The following is a 14523-nucleotide window of genomic DNA, read 5'->3' as shown; positions in this document are numbered from 1 at the left end:
CTATGCCAGGAGCAGAATGACTGGTGTGGCTCAATAGGTTTTTCCTAGCAGTTCAAGCCCTGGTGTGGTGATGGCCGAGGAAGGTAACACATGCCCTGGTGTGTTGTACATGGAAAAAGCAACCAGCACAAGCCCTGGTCTGTTGTAGATGGCCTCAGCCTCCAGCACAGTTCCTGGTGTGTTCTAGTTGGCCTATGCCAGGAGCAGAATGCCTGGTGTGGCTCAATAGCTTTTTCCTAGCAGTACAAGCCCTGGTGTGGGGGAGATGTCCTAGGAAGGTAGCACAAGCCTTTGTCTGTTGTACATGGAAAAAGCAAGCAGCCCAAGCCCTAGTCTGTTGTAGATGGCCTTAGCCACCAGCACAGGTCCTGGTGTGTTTTAGTTGGCCTATGCCAGGAGCAGAATGCCTGGTGTAGCTCAATTGGTTTTTGCTAGCAGTACAAGCCCTGGCGTGGTGGAGATGGCCACAGCTGTCTGAGGCCAACTACATTTCACCAGAACCTGTGTTACTGGCTGAGGCCAACTACATTTTACCACGGTGTATGTTGCTGGCTAAGGCCATCTACATTTCACCAGGGCCTGTGGTGGTGAAATGTAGATGGGCATAAGCCATTTATTGTGGCTAGACCTGGTGTGTTGTAGATGGCCTCAGCCAACAGCACAGGCCCTGGTGTGTTCTAGTTTGCACCCGTCAGAAGCAAAAGCCCTGGTGTGTTGTAGTTGACCTATGCCAGGAGCAGAATGCCTGGTGTGGCTCAATTGATTTTTCCTAGCAGTACAATCCCGGGTGTGGTGGAGATGGCCAAGGAAGGTAGCACAAGCTCTGGTGTGTTGTACATGGAAAAAGCTAGAAGCACAAGCCCTGGTCAGTTGCAGATTGCCTCAGACACCAGCACAGGTCCTGGTGTGTTCTAGTTGGCCTATGCCAGGAGCAGAATGCCTGGTGTGGCTCAATAGGTTTTTCCTAGCAGTACAAGCCCTGGAGTGGTGGAGATGGCTTCAGCCACCAGCACAGGCCCTGGTGTGTTCTAGTTGGCATCAGCCAGAAGCAAAAGCCCTAGTGTGTTGTAGTTTGCCTATGTCAGGAGCAGAAGGCCTGGCGTGGCTCAATTGGTTTTTGCTAGCAGTACAAGGCCCGGTGTGGTGGAGATGGCCTCAGCTGTCTGAGGCCAACTACATTTCACCAGAACCTGTGTTACTGGCTGAGGCCAACTACATTTTACCAGGTTGTATGTTGCTGGCTAAGGCCATCTACATTTCACCAGGGCCTGTGGTGGTGAAATGTAGATGGGCATAAGCCATTTCTTGTGGATAAACCTGGTGTGTTGTAGATGGCCTCAGCCAACAGTAAAAGCCCTTTTGTGTTGTAGTTGGCCTATGCCAGGAGCAGAATGCCTGGTGTGGCTCAATAGGTTTTTCTTAGCAGTACAAGCCCTGGTGTGGTGGAGATGGCCGAGGAAGGTAGCACAAGCCCTGGTCTGTTGTACATGGAAAAAGCAAGCAGCACAAGCCCTGGTCTGTTGTAGATTGCCTCAGCCACCAGCACAGGTCCTGGTGTGTTCTAGTTGGCCTATGCCAGGAGCAGAAGGCCTGGTGTGGCTCAATTGGTTTTTGCTAGCAGTACAAGCCCTGGTGTGGTGGAGATGGCCTCAGCTGTCTGAGGCCAACAACATTTCACGAGAACCTGTGTTACTGGCTGAGGCCAACTACATTTTACCAGGGTGTATGTTGCTGGCTAAGGCCATCTACATTTCACCAGGGCCTGTGGTGGTGAAATGTAGATGGGCATTAGCCATTTAGTGTGGCTAGACCTGGTGTGTTGTAGATGACCTCATTCAAAGGCAAAAGCCCTGGTGTGTTGTAGTTGGCCTATGCCAGTTGGCCTATGCCAGGAGAAGAATGCCTGGTGTGGCTCAATAGGTTTTTCCTAGCAGTACAAGCCCTTGTGTGGTGGAGATGGCGTCAGCAGTCAGCACAGGCCCTGCTGTGTTATAGAAGGCTTCAGCCACCAGCACAGGCCCTGGTGTGTTCTAGTTGGCATCAGCCAGAAGCAAAAGCCCTAGTGTGTTGTAGTTAGCCTATGTCAGGAGCAGAAGGCCTGGTGTGGCTCAATTGGTTTTTGCTAGCAGTACAAGCCCTGGTGTGGTGGAGATGGCCACAGAAGTTAGCACAAGCCCTGGTGTGATGTACATGGAAAAAGCAAGCAGCACAAGCCCTGGTGTGTTGTAGATGTCATCAGCCAACAGCACAGGCCCTGGTGTGTTCTAGTTGGCACCCGCCAGAAGCAAAAGCCCTGGTGTGTTGTAGTTGGCCATGCCAGTTGGCATATGTCAGGAGCAGAATGCCTAGTGTGGCTCAATAGGTTTTTCCTAGCAGTACAAGCCCTGGTGTGGTGGAGATGGCGTCAGCAGTCAGCACAGGCCCTGCTGTGTTATAGAAGGCTTCAGCCACCAGCACAGGCCCTGGTGTGTTCTAGTTGGCATCAGCCAGAAGCAAAAGCCCTAGTGTGTTGTAGTTAGCCTATGTCAGGAGCAGAAGGCCTAGTGTGGCTCAATTGGTTTATTCTAGCACTACAAGCCCTGGTGTGGTGGAGATGGCCTCAGCTGTCTGAGGCCAAATACATTTCACCAGATCCTGTGTTACTGGCTGAGGCCACCTTCATTTTACCAGGGTTTATGTTGCTGGCTAAGGCCATCTACATTTCACCAGGGCCTGTGGTGGTGAAATGTAGATGGGCATAAGCCATTTATTGTTGCTAGACCTGGTGTGTTGTAGATGGCATCAGCCACCAGCACAGGCCCTGGTGTGTTCTAGTTGGCACCCGCCAGAAGCAAAAGCCCTGGTGTGTTGTAGTTGGCCTATGCCAGTGGCATATGCCAGGAGCAGAATGCCTGGTGTGGCTCAATAGGTTTTTCCTAGCAGTACAAGCCCTGGTGTGGTGGAGATGGCCACAGAAGGTAGCACAAGTCCTGGTGTGTTGTACATGGAAAAAGCAAGCAGTACAAGCCCTGGCGTGGTGGACATGGTCTCAGCTGTCTGAGGCCAACTACATTTCACCAGAACCTGTGTTACTGGCTGAGGCCAACTACATTTTACCAGGGTGTATGTTGCTGGCTAAGGCCATCTACATTTCACCAGGGCCTGTGGTGGTGAAATGTAGATGGGCATAAGCCATTTATTGTAGGAAGACCTGGTGTGTTGTAGATGGCCTCAGCCAACTGCACAGGCGCTGGTGTGTTCTAATTGGCACCCGCCAGAAGCAAAAGCCCTGGTGTGTTGTAGTTTGCCTATGCCAGTTGGCATATGCCAGGAGCACAATGCCTGGTGTGGCTCAATAGGTTTTTCCTAGCAGTAAAAAACCTGGTGTGGTGGAGATGGCCACAGAAGGTAGCACAAGCCCTGGTGTGTTTTACATGGAAAAAGCAAGCAGTACAAGCCCTGGTGTGTTCTAGTTGGCACCCGCCAGAAGTAAAAGCCCTGGTGTGTTGTAGTTGGCCTATGCCAGGAGCAGAATGCCTGGTGTGGCTAATAGGTTTTTCCTAGCAGTAAAAGCCCTTGTGTGGTGGAGATGGCCTAGGAAGGTAGCACAATCCCTGGTCTGTTGTACATGGAAAAAGCAAGCAGCACAAGCCCTGGTCTGTTGTAGATTGCCTCAGCCACCAGCACAGGTCCTGGTGTGTTCTACTTGGCCTATGCCAGGAGCAGAATGCCTGGTGTGGCTCAATAGGTTTTTCCGACCAGTACAAGCCCTGGTGTGGTGATGGCATAGGAAGGTAGCACAAGCCCTGGTGTGTGTTGTACATGGAAAAAGCAAGCAGCACAAGCCCTGGTCTGTTGTAGATGGCCTCAGCCACCAGCATAGGTCCTGGTGTATTCTAGTTGGCCTATGCCAGGAGCAGAATACCTGGTGTGGCTCAATAGGTTTTTCCTAGCAGTACAAGCCCTGGTGTGGTGGAGATGGCGTCAGCAGTCAGCAAAGGCCCTGCTGTGTTATAGATGGCTTCAGCAACCAGCACAGGCCCTGGTGTGTTCTAGTTGGCATCAGCCAGAAGCAAAAGCCCTAGTGTGTTGTAGTTTGCCTATGTCAGGAGCAGAAGAGGCTCAATTGGTTTTTGCTAGCAGTACAAGCCCTGGTGTGGTGGAGATGGCGTCAGCAGTCAGCAAAGGCCCTGCTGTGTTATAGATGGCTTCAGCAACCAGCACAGGCCCTGGTGTGTTCTAGTTGGCATCAGCCAGAAGCAAAAGCCCTAGTGTGTTTTAGTTTGCCTATGTCAGGAGCAGAAGGCCTGGTGTGGCTCAATTGGTTTTTGCTAGCAGTACAAGGCCCGGTGTGGTGGAGATGGCCTCAGCTGTCTGAGGCCAACTACATTTCACCAGAACCTGTGTTACTGGCTGAGGCCAACTACATTTTACCAGGTTGTATGTTGCTGGCTAAGGCCATCTACATTTCACCAGGGCCTGTGGTGGTGAAATGTAGATGGGTATAAACATTTCTTGTGGCTAAACCTGTGTGTTGTAGATGGCCTCAGCCAACAGCAAAAGCCCTGGTGTGTTGTAGTTGGCCTATGCCAGGAGCAGAATGCCTGGTGTGGCTCAATAGGTTTTTCTTAGCAGTACAAGCCCTGGTTTGGTGGAGATGGCCGAGGAAGGTAGCACAAGCCCTGGTCTGTTGTACATGGAAAAAGCAAGCAGCACAAGCCCTGGTCTGTTGTAGATTGCCTCAGCCACCAGCACAGGTCCTGGTGTGTTCTAGTTGGCATATGCCAGGAGCAGAATGCCTGGTGTGGCTCAATAGGTTTTTCCTAGCAGTACAAGCCCTGGTGTGGTGATGGCCTAGGAAGGTAGCAAAAGCCCTGGTCTGTTGTAAATGGAAAAAGCAACCAGCACAAGCCCTGGTCTGTTGTAGATTGCCTCAGCCACCAGCACAGGTCCTGGTGTGTTCTAGTTGTCGTATGCCAGGAGCAGAATGCCCGGTGTGTGGCTCAATAGGTTTTTCCTAGCAGTACAAGCCCTGGTGTGGTGGAGATGGCGTCAGCAGTCAGCAAAGGCCCTGCTGTGTTATAGATGGCTTCAGCAACCAGCACAGGCCCTGGTGTGTTCTAGTTGGCATCAGCCAGAAGCAAAAGCCCTAGTGTGTTGTAGTTTGCCTATGTCAGGAGCAGAAGAGGCTCAATTGGTTTTTGCTAGCAGTAAAAGCCCTGGTGTGGTGGAGATGGCCTCAGCTGTCTGAGGTCAACTACATTTCAACAGAACCTGTGTTACTGGCTGAGGCCAACGACATTTTACCAGGGTGTATGTTGCTGGCTAAGGCCATCTACATTTCACCAGGGCCTGTGGTGGTGAAATGTAGATGGGCATAAGACATTTATTGTGGATAGACCTGGTGTGTTGTAGATGTCATCAGCCACCAGCACAGGTCGGGTGTGTTGTAGTTGGCCTATGCCAGGAGCAGAATGCCTGGTGTGGCTCAATAGGTTTTCCTTGCAGTACAAGCCCTGGTGTGGTGATGGCCTAGGAAGGTAACACATGCCCTGGTGTGTTGTACATGGAAAAAGCAACCAGCACAAGCCCTGGTCTGTTGTAGATGGCCTCAGCCTCCAGCACAGTTCCTGGTGTGTTCTAGTTGGCCTATGCCAGGAGCAGAATGCCTGGTGTGGCTCAATAGCTTTTTCCTAGCAGTACAAGCCCTGGTGTGGGGGAGATGTCCTAGGAAGGTAGCACAAGCCTTGGTCTGTTGTACATGGAAAAGCAAGCAGCTCAAGCCCTGGTCTGTTGTAGATGGCCTTAGCCACCAGCACAGGTCCTGGTGTGTTTTAGTTGGCCTATGCCAGGAGCAGAATGCCTGGTGTAACTCAATTGGTTTTTGCTAGCAGTACAAGCCCTGGCGTGGTGGAGATGGCTACAGCTGTCTGAGGCCAACTACATTTCACCAGAACCTGTGTTACTGGCTGAGGCCAACTACATTTTACCACGGTGTATGTTGCTGGCTAAGGCCATCTATATTTCACCAGGGCCTGTGGTGGTGAAATGTAGATGGGCATAAGCCATTTATTGTGGCTAGACCTGGTGTGTTGTAGATGGCCTCAGCCAACAGCACAGGCCCTGGTGTGTTCTAGTTTGCACCTGTCAGAAGCAAAAGCCCTGGTGTGTCGTAGTTGGCCTATGCCAGGAGCAGAATGCCTGGTGTGGCTCAATAGGTTTTTCTTAGCAGTACAAGCCCTGGTTTGGTGGAGATGGCCGAGGAAGGTAGCACAAGCCCTGGTCTGTTGTACATGGAAAAAGCAAGCAGCACAAGCCCTGGTCTGTTGTAGATTGCCTCAGCCACCAGCACAGGTCCTGGTGTGTTCTAGTTAGCCTATGCCAGGAGCAGAATGCCTGGTGTGGCTCAATAGGTTTTTCCTAGCACTACAAGCCCTGGTGTGGTGGAGATGGCGTCAGCAGTCAGCACAGGCCCTGCTGTGTTGTAGATTGCTTCAGCAACCAGCACAGGCCCTGGTGTGTTCTAGTTGGCATCAGCCAGAAGCAAAAGCCCTAGTGTCTTGTAGTTTGCCTATGTCAGGAGCAGAAATGGCTCAATTGGTTTTTGCTAGCAGTACAAGCCCTGGTGTGGTGGAGATGGCCTCAGCTGTCTGAGGTCAACTACATTTCACCAGAACCTGTGTTACTGGCTGAGGCCAACTACATTTTACCAGGGTGTATGTTGCTGGCTAAGGCCATCTACATTTCACCAGGGCCTGTGGTGGTGAAATGTAGATGGGCATAAGACATTTATTGTGGATAGACCTGGTGTGTTGTAGATGTCATCAGCCACCAGCACAGGTCCTGGTGTGTTGTAGTTGGCCTATGCCAGGAGCAGAATGACTGGTGTGGCTCAATAGGTTTTTCCTAGCAGTTCAAGCCCTGGTGTGGTGATGGCCGAGGAAGGTAACACATGCCCTGGTGTGTTGTACATGGAAAAAGCAACCAGCACAAGCCCTGGTCTGTTGTAGATGGCCTCAGCCTCCAGCACAGTTCCTGGTGTGTTCTAGTTGGCCTATGCCAGGAGCAGAATGCCTGGTGTGGCTCAATAGCTTTTTCCTAGCAGTACAAGCCCTGGTGTGGGGGAGATGTCCTAGGAAGGTAGCACAAGCCTTTGTCTGTTGTACATGGAAAAAGCAAGCAGCCCAAGCCCTAGTCTGTTGTAGATGGCCTTAGCCACCAGCACAGGTCCTGGTGTGTTTTAGTTGGCCTATGCCAGGAGCAGAATGCCTGGTGTAGCTCAATTGGTTTTTGCTAGCAGTACAAGCCCTGGCGTGGTGGAGATGGCCACAGCTGTCTGAGGCCAACTACATTTCACCAGAACCTGTGTTACTGGCTGAGGCCAACTACATTTTACCACGGTGTATGTTGCTGGCTAAGGCCATCTACATTTCACCAGGGCCTGTGGTGGTGAAATGTAGATGGGCATAAGCCATTTATTGTGGCTAGACCTGGTGTGTTGTAGATGGCCTCAGCCAACAGCACAGGCCCTGGTGTGTTCTAGTTTGCACCCGTCAGAAGCAAAAGCCCTGGTGTGTTGTAGTTGACCTATGCCAGGAGCAGAATGCCTGGTGTGGCTCAATTGATTTTTCCTAGCAGTACAATCCCGGGTGTGGTGGAGATGGCCAAGGAAGGTAGCACAAGCTCTGGTGTGTTGTACATGGAAAAAGCTAGAAGCACAAGCCCTGGTCAGTTGCAGATTGCCTCAGACACCAGCACAGGTCCTGGTGTGTTCTAGTTGGCCTATGCCAGGAGCAGAATGCCTGGTGTGGCTCAATAGGTTTTTCCTAGCAGTACAAGCCCTGGAGTGGTGGAGATGGCTTCAGCCACCAGCACAGGCCCTGGTGTGTTCTAGTTGGCATCAGCCAGAAGCAAAAGCCCTAGTGTGTTGTAGTTTGCCTATGTCAGGAGCAGAAGGCCTGGCGTGGCTCAATTGGTTTTTGCTAGCAGTACAAGGCCCGGTGTGGTGGAGATGGCCTCAGCTGTCTGAGGCCAACTACATTTCACCAGAACCTGTGTTACTGGCTGAGGCCAACTACATTTTACCAGGTTGTATGTTGCTGGCTAAGGCCATCTACATTTCACCAGGGCCTGTGGTGGTGAAATGTAGATGGGCATAAGCCATTTCTTGTGGATAAACCTGGTGTGTTGTAGATGGCCTCAGCCAACAGTAAAAGCCCTTTTGTGTTGTAGTTGGCCTATGCCAGGAGCAGAATGCCTGGTGTGGCTCAATAGGTTTTTCTTAGCAGTACAAGCCCTGGTGTGGTGGAGATGGCCGAGGAAGGTAGCACAAGCCCTGGTCTGTTGTACATGGAAAAAGCAAGCAGCACAAGCCCTGGTCTGTTGTAGATTGCCTCAGCCACCAGCACAGGTCCTGGTGTGTTCTAGTTGGCCTATGCCAGGAGCAGAATGCCTGGTGTGGCTCAATAGGTTTTTCCTAGCACTACAAGCCCTGGTGTGGTGGAGATGGCGTCAGCAGTCAGCACAGGCCCTGCTGTGTTGTAGATTGCTTCAGCCACCAGCACAGGCCGTGGTGTGTTCTAGTTGGCACCCGCCAGAAACAAAAGCCCTGGTGTGTTTTATTTGGCCTATGCCAGGAGCAGAAATCCTGGTGTGGCTCAATTGGTTTTTCCTAACAGTACAAGCCCTGGTGTGGTAGAGATGGCCACAGAAGGTAGCACAATCCCTGGTGTGTTGTACATGGAAAAGCAAGCAGCACAAGCCCTGGTCTGTTGTAGATGGCCTCATCCACCAGCACAGGTCCTGGTGTTTTCTAGTTGGCCTATGCCAGGAGCAGAATGACTGGTGTGGCTCAATCGGTTTTTCCTAGCAGTACAAGCCCTGGTGTGGTGGAGATGGCGTCAGCAGTCAGCACAGGCCCTGCTGTGTTGTAGATTGCTTCAGCCACCAGCACAGGCCGTGGTGTGTTCTAGTTGGCACCCGCCAGAAACAAAAGCCCTGGTGTGTTTTATTTGGCCTATGCCAGGAGCAGAAATCCTGGTGTGGCTCAATTGGTTTTTCCTAACAGTACAAGCCCTGGTGTGGTAGAGATGGCCACAGAAGGTAGCACAATCCCTGGTGTGTTGTACATGGAAAAGCAAGCAGCACAAGCCCTGGTCTGTTGTAGATGGCCTCATCCACCAGCACAGGTCCTGGTGTTTTCTAGTTGGCCTATGCCAGGAGCAGAATGACTGGTGTGGCTCAATCGGTTTTTCCTAGCAGTACAAGCCCTGGTGTGGTGGAGATGGCCTAGGAAGGTAGCACAAGCCCTGGTGGGTTTTACATGGAAAAAGCAAGCAGCACAAGCCCTGGTGTGTTGTTGATGGCCTCAGAACACACCAGGGCCTGTACAGCAATCTGACGCCAACTACATTTCACCAGAACCTGTGGTAACAGGTCCTGTTATGTTGTAGTTTGCATTAGCCAGAAGCAAAGGCTCTGGTGTGTTGTAGTTGGCCTATGCCAGTAGCAGAATGCCTGGTTTGGCTCAATTGGTTTTTGCTAGCAGTACAAGCCCTGGTGTGGTGGAGATGGCCTCAGAAGGTAGCACAAGCCCTGGTGTGTTGTACTTGGAAAAAAGCAAGCAGCACAGGCCCTGGTGTGGTGGCCAGTACCTGAAGATCCGAACACAACCCTACAATTGAACTACAGAGTTAACGGTACCTGCATGCTTACCTAATACCCTAACCCAAAGACTAAGATAAGATAAGCATTTAACCAGCAGCACATGCTCTGGATTTTTGAAGATGGCCTCAGGCACCAGCACAGGGCACATTACACCAGGGCCTGTGGTGCTGGCCAATACCATCCACATTTCACCAGGGCCACTGTTGTTGGCTGAGGCCATCCGCATTACACCACTGCCAGTGGTGTTGGCAGAGGACATTCACATTACACCAGGGCCTGTGGTGCTGGCCAATACCATCCACATTTCACCAGTGCCACTGTTGTTGGCTGAGGCCATCCACATTTCACCAGGGACTGTGATGCTTCTTCTACCATCCACATTACACCAGGGACAGTGCTTCCTGTGAGGCCATCTTCACCCCACCAGGGCATCTGCTGCTCATTGATGCCATCCACATTAGGGCCTGTGGTGCTGGCCGATATCATGCACATTTCACCAGGGCCAGTGGTGTTAGCTAAGGCCATCCACATTACACCAGGGCCTGTGGTGTTGGCTGAGGACATTCACATTACACCAGGGCCTGTGGTGCTTACCAATACCATCCGTATTTCACCATGACCAGTGTTGTTCTATTAGCCCATCCAAAGGGCCTGTGCTACATTTCACCAGTGCGTATGTTGCCGGCTGATGCCATCTACATTTCACCAGAGCCTGCATTGCTGGCTGATGCCATACACATTACACCAGGGCCTGTGCTCCCTGTGAGGCCATCTTCACCACACCAAGGCCTGTACAGCAGTCTGAGGCCAACTACATTTCACCAGAACCTGTGTTACTGGCTGAGGCCAACTACATTTCACCAGGGTGTATGTTGCTGGCTAAGGCCATCTACATTTCACCAGGGCCTGTGGTGGTGAAATGTAGATGGGCATAAGCCATTTATTGTGGCTAGACCTGGTGTAATGTAGATGGCCTTAGCCACCAGCACAGGCCCTGGTGTTTTGTAGATGGCCTCAGCCACCAGCACAGGCCCTGGTGTGTTTTAGTTGGCACCCGCCAGAAGCAAAAGCCCTGGTGTGTTGTAGTTGGCCTATGCCAGGAGTAGAATGCCTGGTGTGGCTCAATTGTTTTTTCCTAGCAGTACAAGCCCTGGTGTGTTGTACATGGAAAAAGTAAGCACCACAAGCCCTGGTGTGTTGTAAATGGCCTCAGCAGGCAGCACAGGCCCTAGTGTGTTTTAGATGGCCTTAGCCAGCAGTACAGGCCCTGGTGTGGTGGGAATTGCCTCACCCGGAAGCACAAGCCATTGCTGTAAACTTAGCCAAAGGAATGTCGTTAATGTGCACTCACTAATCGGCAGCTGCTTTGGGCCTTTCAACACCCTTCTCTGTATCAAAAGCAGTTCAATGACATAAAAAGCAAAAGCTTGGAGCAGTTGGTATTGCCAGGCAGTCTGCTTTTCAAGTACTAACCAAGGGCAACCCTACAGCTTCTGGAGATCAGATGAGGCGTGCTCAGGGTGGCATGGCCATAAGCTACTGGCCCCAGCACAAAGTGTCAATTTATAGAATCAAGTGGTGAAGTGGCCAGTACTTGAAATGACTGAAAGATTCATTAGGCTGTGTTTTGAGTTTTGTTAAAAAAAGAATGACTTCATATAGGAAAAAATATATCTCAAAAATAAATTCAAATATTGTGCATAGTTTTGGTTTTATACAGTTGTCAGTAGACAACTTTCTTCGTTATTACATTCTTGGTCACTCATTCATCCTGTATTCAAACTACACCCCACTGCAGTAGCTCTACCACATAAAATCAAGCAAAGACTTGAAGATGTGAGAATGTGCTAAAAACAAAGGAGATTCAATCCTGGGGGCCCACAGTTAGAAACTCCAGCAAGTAACGTCAGAGGACCCACCATCACCTGAAAACTAGTCCAAATTGGCTTTGGACTCCATTTTTTCTTATCAGAGGAGGCAGGGTTGACATTTAAGAGAGAAAGGTATTTAGTTAGAACGGAAGGAGTCTAATCACAGATTTCAATGTGTTTTATAAGCTGTGTGTTTTTGCTGCACTATCATTGTTCATCTATTCATCCGTTTTCTTCCACATTTTCCACTGAAGACCATGGCCACAGACTTCGAGGTGCTGATTCTCATACCCGCCACTTCACGTGGCTGCGAACTCCTCCCAGGCCCGCTGGTGGCAACCACATGATGAAACCAACAGAATCACATTGTCTGCAAAAAGCAGACCATTTGGATAACGACTTGGTTACGCCTAGAAATTCTGTCCAAAACCATTATGAATAGAATTGGGAAGCCGTGGCAGTGTCCAACACCCACTTATTGTGCCAATAAGCAATAAGCCAACCAAGCTCTTGCAATGGGTTGTATAAGGTCCGAATGCCTCTTAACAATGGGAAAGATACCCCAACATCCTGAAACTCAAAGTGACACGGTTAAATGCCTTCTCTAAGTCCACAAAACTCATGTTTACTGGTTGGGGAAACTTCCATGTACCCTCAAATATCCTCGCAAGGGTGAAGAGCAGTGTTCTTTGACTGGGAAGAATTGTAGAGGTATGTCAACCAATCACTAAAACATTTCAAGATGGATGGAGCCAAATACAGGGCAATCTTGGAAAAAAACCTCTTGGAGTCTGCAAAAGACTTAAGACTGGGGCGGAGGTTCACCTTCCAGCAGGACAACGACCCTAAACATAAATCCAGGGCAACAATGGAATGGTTTAAAACAAAACATATCCATGTGTTAGAATGGCCCAGTCAGAGTCCTGATCTAAATCCAATCGAGAATCTCTGGGAAGATCTGAAAACTACTGTTCACAAATGCTGTCCATCTAATCTGGCTGAGATGGAGCTGTTTTGCAAAGAAGAATGGGCAAGGATTTCAGTCTCTAGATGTGCAAAGCTGGTAGAGACATACCCTAAAAGACTGGCAGCTGTAATTGCAGCAAAAGGTGGTTCTACAAAGTATTGACTCAGAGGGCTCAATAATTATGCACACCCCTCTTTTCAGTTATTTATTTGTAAAAAATGTTTGGAATCATGTATGATTTTCGTTCCACTTCTCAAGTGTACACTACTTTGTGTTGGTCTTTCATGTGGAATTCCAATAAAATTGATTCATGTTTGTGGCTGTAATGTGAGAAAATGTGGAAAAGTTCAAGGGGGCCAAATGCTTTTGCAAGTGTGACCAAGTGGTCGGTGGGGTTATAAAAGAAATAATAAAATGACAACGCCACCTGGGGGGGAATTCTAGCCCCCAGGAAATATGAACTTTAGAAATGAAATGTAATTAAAACAACGTTTGCACAGGTTCAGGGATGCACACTGAGTCCGGCTCAAATATTAACACAATTTTATTTATTAAAAAAATAATCCTCAGTTCGCTGAAATAAAAGCACAAGATATACACATTAAAAAGGATAAAAACATATGGGACATAAAAAGGCTCTCTACATACGAGAGAGCCTTAAAGAAATTAAAAGAAAAACGGAGATCTGCAATAAAACACACCCACATACACACCACAGAGCACAGATTGGAAATACTCGTACTCTGTGAGCCAGCCCACAGCTGGTGCTGGTTCCGATTGTCCGTAGCCCTATTCAGTCTCGCGCAGCTCTCCACAACTGGGAGAGGGAAAGGGAGAGGCAGTACCAGTTTTTGTAACACCAGCCCAATATGCAGCTGAAGATCGCCCCAACCAGCCGCGAAAGCTGGAGTGAAACGATAGTCCAAAAAGGGGCTTAGCGTGAGACCCAAAGCCCCCAGGGGTGAGGCGAGGCCAGCAACAGGAACAAAACTGGACGGCCAACAGGTCGGAACACAAGATAAAACAGGGCAAGACAAGACAGCAGCTAGGCAGGCGTCTCAACTCTTTGCTTAAAATCAGGCAGTTGGTCCCTGAGAGGGTGCAGCAGCAATCAAACCCCCAAGACTGGTGAAGTTGCGTCCACTGGGACACAACTCACGCGTCTCTCCACCACGGCTGGAGTAAAGAAAAGAGAAACAGCCGCGCTGTAGCAGTCACACAATCCGATCGTATCGGTAAATTAACCAATAGGCCAGCATTTACTGCTGTACCGCACCAGAAGCTCGGGAGGAATGATCCAACAAAAACCCGGCTTCCCTTTATACAGGTAAACACCACCCTGTAATCAATACCCAGATAGCAAGGAAACATTGAAACAATGTTGAGTCAATATCAGGCCATGTCATTGAATCAACGTTGAAGTGTGAAGTTGACCTAATGTCACTCTTGCACCCTTTTTTAATGTTGAAACAACATTAAATGTCCTAAAATAAGAAAGCATTGCATGTGATGTAACAGAGAGAAAAAATAAACAAAAAAGGTCAATAGGCATGTTTCGTTTGCTAAATACTTTATTAAAAGACAGTTTCCTATTTACATTTCACAGAAGTTTGTAATTTTTTACTCCGGGATGGGGATGCATGACGTGCGTCCTGCGCCACCCAAACGATCTGGGGCGTATCGAAGCCATTTCTGCACTGCTTGTGCAAAGACAAACTCGGACATAGAGTTTGCCCCTAACTGCTGCGTCAGGCCAAAAATACAAACACACACACACACACACACACACACACAAAAAGTGAATTAGAGCACATGAATAAGCTCTTGTTAACTGTGTTCAGCGGGGAGAAAGTATGTAAACTCCTAGGCTGATAAACATGAAAGTCACCAGGCGTAAATCTGCAAGCTGCCGCATTTGATTCCCAAAGAGCTATGAGCGGAAAAAGTGATAAGTCTTAGCATGGTGTGCCGTGTATCCTTTAAAACAAAATAAACATGGGGTCCTCGGGCTGTACAAACTACAACCCGAGGACTAAACAA

Source organism: Neolamprologus multifasciatus, chromosome 6 (genome assembly GCF_963576455.1).
Source record: "Neolamprologus multifasciatus chromosome 6, fNeoMul1.2, whole genome shotgun sequence".
In the NCBI taxonomy this organism is placed as follows: Eukaryota; Metazoa; Chordata; class Actinopteri; order Cichliformes; family Cichlidae; genus Neolamprologus; species Neolamprologus multifasciatus.
Note: the sequence above shows the minus strand (reverse complement) of the source record.